We start from the raw sequence: 12,859 nt of genomic DNA, 5'->3' as shown, positions 1-12,859 counted from the left end.
TTTTACCTTATCAACACCTCAGGAAGCCTCTCAGGATTTGAGATACACACTTCTGGATCAGAACTCAGGAGAAAATGCTACTTCGAGTGTCAGTATTTGCTATCATTAGATTTCAGTTTCATGCACGTGTAAAAGGGCCATCAGCCTGACCTTCATGATCTTCAGGACCCCCAGCATAACCCCCCCCCCCCCCCCCCCCCCCCCCTTATCTATTGTCGTGGGCTGAAAGTCACACGCAAACACGCAGCATTTGATAAACACACCTATAATCACTCACTCGTGCACTTAAACGTGGCCGTGGGGAGTTTAAATGTCATTGTCAGGGAGGAGCGGCAGCCCCGGGGCCACAACTGTGTGTGTCTGAGTCCGATCTGGTACCCTGCCACACGGAGCTCCAGGCCTGCCTGGAGGCTAAATTCAGCCTTGAAGGACATGAGACAGCGGGCGAGGAGAGGCTGCATCTCTCCTGCACCGAGCCAACATGTTCTGGTCTCAAACCAGAAGTGAAGCCTCTCGTCTTTTGATTGCATCTTCTCTCTGGCTCTGCAGCCTCCTGCAAGCGCGCACACACACACACACACACGCAACGACATCTGCCTGCTGTGCCAGTGTGGGGCATCCACGCTCCATCATTGTCATCTCCCAGTCTCCTGCGCTCCTTCTCCTCCTTCATGTTCTCCTCCCCATCCCTCCATCCATCAGCATTTTCAGACACAATGCTCTGACAAGGGCACGTCCATTCTCTGGTCATACATCACCTTTATAGTGGGGTTTGGTGGGGGTGAGGGTGGGGTGGGGGTGTTGTGGCGCTGTCCCAAACTCCTTCACAAGCTGGGTGAGTGCCAGATATCAGTTTGTCCGTTTGACATTTCTCTTTGTGTCTGGGGTCTTTTTGGTTTGGTGACATTACCGGGGAGTTTTTAAAATCCTTTAATTTTAACCCGCCACCCACTCCAACATGTGGTAAAATGTTCACACTATTCTGAGTGCACCTCTTCATATTTATTCAAATGTAACTGTACCAGCAAAAAAAAAAATTTAAAAAATCCCAAAAAACACATTTTATTCACTTGCATCAAAGCTCTCGATCAGCTAATTGACCAAGTTTAGCACTTAAATGATCAGAGCCAGATAACTTTTAAACCTCAAGTTAAAATGCAATGGTGGACGGAATGTATGCAGTGGTAACTTGATTTACCTGTTTGGAAAGCATTTTAGAGATTTTTGGATGATTTTGTTTTCTGTCTTTGACCTAAAACAATGCTAGTAGGGACAGCGCTAGGTGCCACCCAGAATATGACATAAAATCTTTAAAAGTAGCCCAGAAATCATAAAAACAGCTAAAATCAAAGATCTCTGCGGCACTTTCCCCCTCCTTCCTTGCACTGCTGCGCAGCTTGAAGGACACCTCCTTCTCACCTTTTGCTGCTCCTCTTTAGCTTTTCTCCTCTGGCTCCATCTGTTGTTGTGATCCCTGCCTCTCTCACCTGTTTCTTCTCTCTTCACACCTGGGCTCTATTCTTGGCTTGTTGTTCGCTGCTTCTGTTTTCCAAAGTCCCATCTCTTCCTCTACCCCCCTCCCCTTCCAGCGCTCCATCTATCACTCACTCTCTCCTTCTCACCTCTCCATGCTACCTTCTTTCCATCTGTCCTTGCATCATTTCTCCTCTGGCTCACCTCTCATTAAGCCCCTGTGCCTATTGCCACCATGCCCAGCGTCCACCCACACGTCTCACACCTCTCTTTCCCAGTTCTTTCAGTGTTTTTAGGCTTTTATGCTTCCTTCCTGACCCATCTGACTTTGTGTCATTACGTTATTTTATTACCTGAAGTACTTCCAGTAAATAAACTGAATTTTTGTGTATTATTCTGCTGTTTTATAGTAGAAAAAAAAACTGTCATGTGATGGTCATTTTTTGGCCCCAAAATATACCAAAAATGCCATCATCAACTAAAGTGCATAGTTTTTACCAGCAGTAGGTGGACAGATTGTGACTAAGGTCAAGGAAGCCCCACGGCTGCACATGTGTTCTCTGACATCTTGGAAGTGTTTGGAACAAATTCTTTTAAATCCTTTTAATCCTCCTGGTGAGCCATTTCAAAGAAAAAGAGAACAAAAACTACATGTGGAAAGGGGTGATGTCCTTCCATGCTGTTGCACCATTGTTATCATGCGAAAAACACTTGTTGGCGTCACCTGTTTTATTTTCTGTTTAGTGGTTATTCGTCCGACATCATACAATGATATTTTAGCCACGACACGCCCCTCCCGTACGCCTGTTTAGATCACCCGGCAGCCTTACCTTGACCGCGTGACTCCTCCATTGATCACCGTCTCTACTTCTTCGCTCTGGAATACAATGCATCACAAAGACCAAACAGTCCGTGAAGGGCTAAAATAATTGTTTATAATAGACCCTCCACTTGTAATGACAAGAGTGCCATGATGGGTTTTAGGGTGTAGACAAGAGCTCCCGCTTTGTTCTCAGGTAATTTTCTTTCCCAGCCGTAAGTGGTCAAGGTCCGGCGTTTTTTAAACGCATTTGAGCAATGATGGTGTGTGTGTGTGTGTGTGTGTGTGGGGGGGGGGGGGGTCTGTATTGTTTCAGGAGATGTGCCAATGTCCATTTTGAGTGCAGCAACACTCACCTCCCCACTTGAGGAACAATGGAACACACTTCAGAGATGCTGCATATGAAGTATGTTTATGAGTGGGCTTTGAAAAATGATTGGGGGGGGGGGGGTGTTACACAACACAAGGAATAGGTTTGGTTCTGAGAGAAATGAGGTGGACCCGGCAGGCATCCTTGACATTCTGCGATAATTAAAACGCGTTGACACGACGGGACAAAGACTGATTCACCGTGGCCGTGTTTACAGTAGCGCGTGATTGCAGAAAGAGCTGCAGCCACTCGAAGCGCAGGAGAAAATGGTCTAGAGTCTGGGGGGGGGGGTCATTGTTGAGGTACAGTGTGAGAGAAAACATTGTGTCTGTTTTGTTTGACATAAAAGCCCGCTAACAGCTCCAGTAAAACGGAAGCCGTGCCATCAGGGATCTGGTTACCTTCATCCTTCCTGCAGAGTGGACACCCCAAGGTCCTCAGGCTCACCTGGAGGTGTCGGTCTACCACGCAGGGGGGAGTTCTGTTGGTAAGTTCTTATTCTGAACACATGGGCAAAGAGAGAGACTTCGATCTAAGTTGCCGCACGGAATAATGGCATGCTAATGATGCCAGCATCTGGCCGTTCCATCAAAGGTTTATATTTATACTGAGAAGCAGTGGAGAAAAACACAGCAAGCACAGCAACTGCCTTTGGTGAGGTCACAGTGTCTTCTAATGACCTCATTTACTAACAACAAACCCCAGCAACCGAGCAGCAAACACGCAAGAGTGGATGGATGGGAGGAAGGGTGGAGGCAGGGCAGGGAAGAGGAGGCCATTAGAGGAATGAAGACAAGAAGGATGGAGATATAAGTCAAGAAAGGTGGGGGTGTTATGATAGAGAAAACATGGTGTCAGTGTGGAGGCTGGAGAAAAGGTTCCCTCTGAGTCTGTGGTTGTTGGGGAGCCATGATGATGTAACACCTCACGCATTACCTGAATGTTCTATGGAGATGTTCTTGGTGGTAGACCCATGGAACACCTGGTAATCATCGCTAAATCTGTAGCCATCAGCAAGCCTGAGCCTGGTCCTGCTCAAGGTTTCTTCCTGTTAAAAGCTGGTTCTTCTTCGCTACTCTTGCGTGTTTTGGGGGTCAGTCTCTGGGTTTCTGTAAAGCGTGTTGAGTCAATCATTAGTGTAAAAAAAAAAGGATGAACCGAAGTGAATTGAATTCAACAAATTTAGATCTAACTCTGGATCTTTTGGAAACAAACATGGTCTTTGACTCCTCACTGAGGGCCCTGCAAGGGGGGCAACCGCACCTGCCTAAAGTGGTGAGTGCACTCAAACATCTCCCACCATCATAAATTGGCAGATCTCAGAGTAGAGATATGGAACAAAACAAACAAAATAATACAATCTGAGTTAAAAAAAAAACTAATTTGCTGCCCAGAAATTAATCAAACTGAGATTTCTCTGCAGCATAGTTCACAAGACTCAAATCCTAATCATGACTAGATTCCAGAATCACCAACTGTGACTGGAGGCATGTCATCTGAGTCCAAAAGAAAAAGAGCAGCGAATCCAAGCGCCGCGCTTCACTTCTTTTCTTGACAGTTAGCATAAGTGCACCCAGCCATCTCTGCCTCTCTCCTTCCATCCGTCTGAGCAGCACTAAAGCCCATCTTAATCTCCCTCTCCCACGATCACGGAACAAAGAGCAGAGTGCTGGCAGATCCTTGTTTTCCTAACTGATGTCGATTACATATTTGATAAACACGCATTTGCATTAGCATTAGCCGAGGTCGGGATTAGCAGCGTTCATCCTCAAACTGTTCTGTGTCTCCGCTTCGCCTGTTTGTTGATCTTTTTTCCTGGCAGGGCCTCCTTTTTTTCCCTCCTCCTGTTGTTTGTGGCCATCTCGAATCCTAAAGGACACGACTCCGCGCAAGCAAGAGCACACAAATATTTGAGAGGGTGATTAAAAATCATTTGGGAAAACAGATTATTGACTGTTTTTAAATCAATCTGTAAGCACAAACAGGCTGCTTTAAGGAGTCAACAGGGGTCAGGCGCACTTTGATTCTGTTCATTTGTATCCCTCCTTTTTTCAAGAACTTTCTTCCAGTTGCTGATTGATCCCTCAGAATCTCCCTCAGCGTGTAACATTTTCGCAGCAGAGAAAATATTTCTCACACACAAAAAGTCGGGTAAGTGTTTCAGAAATGCTTTTCTTGTCTTTTCCTCATCCCGCTGCAACAGCAGCGAAGAGGCAAGAATGAGCTCCAGACGGTTGCATGTGGTGAAAGGTTTGAAGGGTCTCTGTTGACCACACACAAAGACACTGATCTGCTTAGCCGGCTTGAAATCTCTGAGTCTCTCTCTTCTTCAAAACCCTTTTCAAACCCCCCACACACTCAAACTCACACAGATGCCTCGAACATTGTGGCCCAGATCACCAGCCCTGAATGAGGATCTTAAAGACCTCTTCCCGACCACCTATTAAACAGCTTAGAGGCGTATAATTGTCGAGCAGACACGTCGCTCCAAAATGGGCTTTTAAAAGCCACATTGTTCTTCTCTGCCACCAAAGGTTGAGTAATCCTTGGGCTTAAGCAGCTGAGAAATGGTCCGTCTCATTCTGTTCTCCTCCTGCTAATAAGATCCTTCCCTTTATGAATGCTCCTCTTTTAATTGTTTGACATTCGTGCTAATCAAGGTTTTGTCTTTGCCTTTAACTTCGTGGAGAGACTCGGGGCAGTTTGTCTCGTGCTCCTCTAATTTCTCGTTTTTGTTTGGAAAAAAAAAATCTTCTGAGGCAGAAGGGCAGTAATAATTGGTGGTAATGACAGAACAATAAAGAGCACGGGGGGGCGGGGGGGTGGAGAACAAATAGAGCCCCCTGTGATGAAGTAAAGCTACATCCTGAGTTGAACCTAATTGCATTTGTGGAAAACAATATTGGACAAGAATCAATCAAGGAGTCATGTAGCCACTGCTAATCAGATTTTATTAATGTCCCAGCGATCACTCATGGATCACAAATCCGAAAAAAATGGAAAATTAACCCCTGAAGTTCTCGGACATTCCGTTTTAATTGGCGAGATGAGAAAACAACCGCTCTAGAAGTCTTGATATCGGGCAGGAGTATAAACGGAGTGAGGGGATTGGAAATAAAAGCCACTCTTTCCTTAATTAAAATGTTTTGGTCTTCTTCCTCCCTGACCAGAAAATTGCCATATTAGAGGCCCATTAGCCTTATCAAGGCAGGCAGAAAAATCCCGAAGATTCAGCCTCTAATAAGGCCGCGCTGTGAGACCAAGACGTTTGGTTGATTAAACTACACCGAGATGATTTCTCTGTTCCACCGTCTTGGTCAGTTGACTCGTTAATCAGTGCAAAACACATTATTTTTAAAGTCGCAGATGCTTTTTGATTTTTATTCAGGTCGATTCTTGGCTGGAGCGACTATTTCAATTTTAGCGTCCCTGTCTTCCATTTGTCCAGGACGACTTCGTTTTTTTTTTATTTAAAAAAAAAAAAAAAAGCCAATTTCCATAAAGCCAAGTGCATCTCCACCACTGTTATTTCTGTCACCAGATGCTTAAATCAAATCAAACAATTCCACAGATAAGAATCATTAAATTGGCTTTCGTTGAAGCCAAGTGATTGGTGGAAATGAAATCCGGGCTCTCCTGCTGGATCTCCAGGTCGAGGATTTGCAGGGGATGATTGATGTGATTGGTTGTGCGTCCCCTCCGAGAGTTGTCCAATTGCCGGTCCATATATACCCCGCTGACCCCTCCAGCCTCTTCATAACTCCAACTCCACGGCTCCATTTAGCAAACAGAGGCTGCTAAAGGACTGCTAAGCTGTACTTCAGCGGTCCTCCAATCCAATCACTCATTTACCTGAAGTGATTTTATCACTCTCCAGAGATAATCGTGGAGAGTCCGAGCACAAAGTGCTGGGTTATTGAACTGACAATGAACAATTAACAAAGTTACCATCCTTGTGCATGTTCAGGGAGCGTCTCTTAACGAGGTATTAGTGGGCCGAATTTGGTGGCATGCCTTTTATTTAGACGCCATGATGTAAATAAATGCCGCTGAGTTAAAACTAGACATTAGTCTCTAAGCGGTGGACGGTGGATATCCTCTCCAGATGGATTTCTCTCTGTCAAGTAGCTCTAAAAGGTTTTGGGATTTGTGGAGTGGGCACGGCCACTGGTTTTTGCATTTTGGGCCGTGCACTCGCAGTGGTCGGTCTAAGGGGAGATATTAAGAGGGGAATTATCTGCAGTGGAAAGGGAGGAGTGAAGGCGATTTGTATATATCTTTTTAGGAGGGAGGGGGAGAGAGAGAGGGAGAGAGAGAGGGAGAGAGCATACCACAGCGGTCCGTTTGGTCAGTATTAAAAAAAGGGGCTCGATTGCATTGAGCATTTTTGAGAAAGCTGCCTGCATCATGCAGCTTTGCTCAGATCTCCCCTAATCCTTCCCACTTCAACCTTAGTCCACTGCAATCTGCATGCCAACAGATTAACACAATACGCAAAGATAATTCATCCGGCGCAGAACTGACAGTGATCTCGCAAATCTCTGACCGGCCAAGGGAAGATACCTTCCCAAAAACCCAGATTAAGTCCACGGATCTGAATCCTTAGACCCTCTCAGGGCACATATTAGCATGGCTGCTGGACATATTATTTATATATTTAGCTGATTTGAAAAAACAGATAATTCTCGGCTTGAGTGTCCTAAAATCTGCCTTGGGTAGGACGCAGGAATGAGACCATAGCCCAGATTGAGGGAGGGAGAGCAAGTGTGGGAGGTGGGAGAGAGAAAAGAGGAAGATCGTGCTGTAATCCATATTATATGACGGCGAGAGCGAGGGAATTATTTAAGAAGCTCTTTGTTGTACTCTTTTTGAAAGAGTCATGGGGGGACGGCATGAAGGCGGTCAGTCCTATTATGTGATTTCAATTAAAAGGCTGAAGATTGGAGATTGAGGAATTATGAATTTTCATGCCGAGCGAATGAAAAATTGAGAGATGTAGACAGAGAAGAGGCGCAGAAGAGAGGAGGGACGGTGTTTTTGAGGCCAGATGAAATGATTCACCGGTGAGTTGTTGCTCAAAGGGTTCGCCTTTAGAGGCTCGATCCTACACACGACTTTGATGAACTCAAACCGCTGTCTTCACCGACTCAATTTCAAAAATTGATCCTCTGCAACACTGCTGCGCCGGGAAGGCTAATTTGCGTCCTCGAACGCAACACCAAGCGGTCTGATTTGTGGAAGGATGGTCAAGATGATGGGCTCAAGATGAACTCTAGTCCTGTTTAATTAACTTCTGCTGTAGTTGGACCCTTTATGTGAAGGCTGTATATGTCAGTGGCCCTCTGGTGGTGGGTTAAGGTAAAGAAATAAGCTCCGCCTACAGAGTTCTCTCATCCTTCTTAAAGATCTTCATCTCTGCATCATGGCAGAGGTTTCACATACATCATTTTTAATGAGATGATGGACAGAAACATGACGTGTGGTGGAGGCTGCTCACATGTAACCACCGATAACGCGAGCAGCCAGCGCTTCTGCGGTAATCGCCTGTGTTTATTGGCATCTCCAAATCTCTGTGTGGACAAAGTTGCCAAACTCCTTCCCCATTGGTTTTTCCTCTCCCGGTGCTGTGCTGGGATAGTTTGGAGAGCCTGCCGTGTTCCCACAGTGACAGACTGTGGCCCCTCTCTGCCGCGCTCAAGGGCCCTTGAGGCGGCCATTATCTGGACGCCCGCCTCGCTGAGGCATATGGGTAATTACTGAGCTAATAGAGTGATGGAGGGAGAGACAGAGGCGGGAGCCTCGGCCAATTAGATGATGCATTAGTGCTCTGTCTTTTGTAAGCACCTAATGTGTGGGGAAAGGATGGGGTAGATAGAGAAAACGTGTCATCTCTGAAGGGTCAGGATCCTTGAGCAAATGCAAACTCTCTCCCTCACACACACACACACACACACACACACACACACACACACACACACACACACACACACTCACACACACACACACACACACACAGAGTCAGGTCTGTACAGCTTCACCTGGACTTTACATTGACCTCCATTCATTTGTTCAAAGCACTCGCAAACATAAGATTAAACCTGACAATAATCTTAATAATTTTATACCCAAATTCTTATCCAAACAGGATCAAATTATTGCTCATACATAAACTTAATTAGTCCATGCTGAAAAAAATTGTTTGACCCAATGTTGTTGATCAGACCAAGTTAGGAGCCCGACAGACACGTTTTGTTGTGCTCCATTCTGCAAGTGTTTCAGAAATGAAGTCATAATTATTGCTCTCTCTCTCTCTCTCTCTCTCTCTCTCTCTCTCTCTCTCTCTCTCTCTCACACACACACACACTCTCTCACACACACACACACACACACACGCACACACTCTCACACACACACACACACACACACCAAATGCAGATGAGTCCAAACAAATGTGGAGACCCTGCCCAGTCTATTGAGGTCTGCTATGAAAATCCACTCCATCAATTACATTAAAGAGGCTGCCTAATGACGGCCACAGCTGTAATCACACTCACATTTTACACCCGCCGCCTTTGTTTTAACCCATTACAACTCCTCTCATAACGGACACAAATTCAGAGTTAAGAATTCCTGGTTTTGTCCTGATCCAGTGATCACAGCAAGTGATTCAGGTTTTTTTTGTTTGCTTTTTTTTTTTTTAACTTGGCAGTTGCTGCTCGACTCAGTGAAGTCGCTGGAAAGAACAAGTTGCAAATGTAACAGATGTTACATCTTTCAAAAGGATGCGCAACTAGAGTTTGTCCCTTATATAGTGAAAGAATTTTAGATTAAATGTGTGTTCAGATTGGTGGTCCTGAATGGTGTTGAGGGTTTACCTTCAGGTAAATTTGTAGAAATTCAATGTTAGTACGTCAGGCATCATGTTTAGAGCCACTTCTATTACTTTTTATCCACTGTTCTCCTCTAGAGTTTGGCATTGTCTGCTGTTCCCACCCTCTTTCCAAACTGGCTTATTGATTAGTGGGCAAAAATACCTCTTAAATATATGGTTGCAATAACTTTTTCGGATCAAACTATACTTAAAAGGTGCCGTCGATGTCAGCAACACAGCTAATCCTCTGCAGTATAAATGTGTGTTGGAAAGATTTACGTACTTTACATAAGCCTAACACGCTGTGTAAATACTGCTCTGCAAACAAGATGGTGGGTTTATCCTCCTCTTCTGTCCCTGGTTGTTAGTGATACAACTGTGTAACGGACTCTGCGACAGCCAAGCTTCAAACAAAACGCATGCTAATGCATGACCTGGCTCTCCAGCCTCCCCTCCTCTGATAGAGGAGCCCAGTTCTCAAGTACCGCCAACCTGGTCCTTAGTCCATCAATGCAGTAAGGTCCATCAATGGCTCTCCTCTCCCAACATTCAGACAAGTAACCCTCCTTCCATCCTCCAGACAGAAAGCAGCAACCTCCTCTCCTGTGGCCTCCGCCCCAGGGAAGACTGGTCCCCATCTCCTCTGGACTGAAGGGCCCTTCGGACGTCTACTGAGAAAGAGCGGCGGGGTGGGAAAAAGAGGACGAGACGATGAGCAAAGGACCGAAAAGCCTAAAGAGAGGTGAGAAAATGTGTGTGTGGGGGGGGGGGGGGGGGGGGGGGGGGTGACAGAGCTTTGAAAAATCAGAGAAGAAGGTAGAGGAGATGAATATTGCATCAGGCCCCTGAGGTTATGGCTGTAGTTCATGTTGTGTATTAATGTGTGAAGTGCTAGTATTCTCTGTCATGCTAATCTCGCCGCGTTTCTTTGTTGTGTTGGCTGGTGTCTGCGAGTGTCATTGCTGCTCTTCCTCTGCTTTCTTCTCTGGCTTTGGAGTGGACGATCAGAGGGAGTAATAGGGGGTAAACACTGCTGTTGTCTAAAAGGATCACATTTGAATAACTAATACCCTGCTAGCATTAGCATACATTAATTATTCAGCCCCTTCAAAGGTGTTAGCAATTTCTAAATGAGACCAAGTTGTGGTTTTTTTTTTTTTAGTTGTATTTATTTATTAAATATTTTGCACTGCTGTTTACAGAAGGGATGCTTCCAGGAATCAGTGCACAGTAAATTTAAAAAAAGGAAGCTGCCATCAGATCTGTGGCCCTTAAGGGGTTAAAACCCCCTTAGAGTTGGTTGCCTGTCCTTGTTTTGCACCTTTATGACATAATTAAAGGGAAAGTTTTCACTGCGGCAAGTTGTGTGCTCTTCAACCGCTCCGAAATCTTGGACGAGGAGAGAAAATTTTGCTGAACCGGGGCGAGCCAAAATTTCCTGGAGGTACTGTGTCGCTCAAGTCTCGTTTGGTGGGGTTGGGGGGGGGGGGGATCTCCTCCTGCCTGTTTTATCCACATAATCAGGAGTCTGCGGAGCAGGAGCAGAGGCTTGGCAATGAAGGGACCCTGCCACATTAGAGAGGAATGAAAAGCAACGTGCCAAGCCTGGCGCACCAACACTTCAGACACAGCATCCTTTCTGATTTGCTCGGGGAGAAAAAAAGATAAAAACTTTGGGAAGAAGGGAGAGGACAGTGGGGGGGTGCAGGCGCTGAGACTGTTTATCTGGAGCGAACCGGGCCGATGTTGCACTTTACGTGCGTTTGTTTTTTCCTTTTTTCCCCTCTTTTCTTCTCTGTGCCCATGAACTTTTGCAGCAAATCATTGGGGAGGAACAAAAGGAGCCGCGGCGGGTTGACAAAGAGGAGAATAGATGGAATGCGAACGACAAGCCACCATCTGCTCTGGAGGATGACCAAAATCTTGACACACTTCAGCAATCCCACAATCCCTTGCTCCAGGAGCGTTCCAGGCACCCCATTCATGCTCTCTCCGAGGCTCCCAGAGTCTCTGTGATTTCCCCCTTTTTTCTACTCCTCAATTAAGTCATTAATTCCTTTCTTCACCCCCCTCTTAATGACCACAGAGGCACAAACAAGCCCCGGTTGCTTCCTATTGAGGCCCTGTGATTGGGCATAATTGCTGCGAGGGCCTGAGTATGGGGGGAGAATGGGAACGGGGGAGGAGGGAGGCATTGTTTTTGGAGCGGGGAAGGAGGACGTTAGATGGGACTCTTCCTCTCTTGACCTGCACCCAAAAGGTGTCGATGACCGCGCGCTGACATCTTACATGGAGGCGCCACCGACAGTTCCAGAAGATTCCCAAAACCAAAAAAAAGATGGACAATTCCAGAAGTTGACAGAAAAGACAGGAGTGTGCATAAATTTCCATGTTAAGCAGCAGATGTGCCCAACTCCTAATTATTATGACCGATCAGGTCTTCATGCAAGTTTCAAGACTGCCATGTGTGGAGTGCTGGAGGGGGGAAAAGACACAAACGAGGCCTTTTGAACCAACGCTAAAGAGTTATATTTATTTAGAAGACAAGTCATGGTGTCATGGTGTCAGGCAGGAGCTCTTCCTCGCCCCGTGTGTTGGACTCCAACTCTTTCCACTTCAGGAAACTTCCAGGGTTGGTTGTTGTTGCCGTTGGCTTGCGGCTTTCTGCTAACACCTAACCGCTTGTAGCCACCAAAGATGCCCTCCAAGGGAGAGGAGGTCCAGCTTTGCAGCCTAAAATCAGCCGTTTTGTTTGGCTGATTGTGCATTATGTGACCATCTGCAAAAAAAAAAGTGCAAGTGTGGGTTTATGTGTGTGTGTGTGTGTGTGTGTGTGGTATGGGTGGGCCTGGGGTTGATGAGGGATGTGCAGGGAATTAGATGGCATTTAATAACACATTTTGGGGATAAATGCATTTTAGAAATACTCACAGATTGCTCCATTTATAGATGTGGAGGAGTACAAACGCGAGAAAAGAGAAACAGAGGGAGAGGAGAACAGATAGAGTAAATCTCCAGATTAGAGATTAGCCATAGTAGCAGATTTAAAGGGGCGTCTGGTCCCGGGCCAGCCTGCTCAGGCATCTATCTGGCTTCTGCTGGCGAGGCTGCTCTGGCCCTTCTAAGTAGATCACTCAACTCTTACAGTGGGGACGCCTGTGTTATGGCTCCTCTTCCTTGAGCCCTACGCCTTTAAAATAAACCTCCAAATCCTGCTGGTTGAAGTCCACTGGTTCATTTCCTTTCCTTTGGGAGGGCTGGGCGTGGAATATTATACTATATTATACTATAATATACTCCTTTAGAACGTGTGAGGGCGGGCGGG

This window comes from Takifugu rubripes, chromosome 16 (genome assembly GCF_901000725.2).
Source record: "Takifugu rubripes chromosome 16, fTakRub1.2, whole genome shotgun sequence".
NCBI classification, from domain to species: domain Eukaryota; kingdom Metazoa; phylum Chordata; class Actinopteri; order Tetraodontiformes; family Tetraodontidae; genus Takifugu; species Takifugu rubripes.
This window is presented reverse-complemented; position numbering follows the sequence as displayed.